Genomic DNA, 265 nt, shown 5'->3' on the forward strand with positions numbered 1-265 from the left:
GCTGGGGTGGCCACATCCTGCTGGCCCTGCTTCCAGGAGCCGTTTGCTCCATGGGACTCATGTCCTGGGGGGTGTGAGCTGCGATGTGGGAGAGGTTCTGTGTGCTTGAGGCTGGGATTTGGAGCTGAGGTGCAGGAAGCTGAAAGCAGGTCCTGGGCTGGGGTGTGGGGCTTGCTGGGACAGCCCGGGGGAGAGGAGTGGGAAGTGCTCGGGTATTCACTTTACAAGGCGAGGGGTAGCTTCTTCCACATGCAATCGGAAGCAG

Source organism: Phaethon lepturus, unplaced genomic scaffold, assembly GCF_000687285.1.
Source record: "Phaethon lepturus isolate BGI_N335 unplaced genomic scaffold, ASM68728v1 scaffold38977, whole genome shotgun sequence".
NCBI lineage: Eukaryota > Metazoa > Chordata > Aves > Phaethontiformes > Phaethontidae > Phaethon > Phaethon lepturus.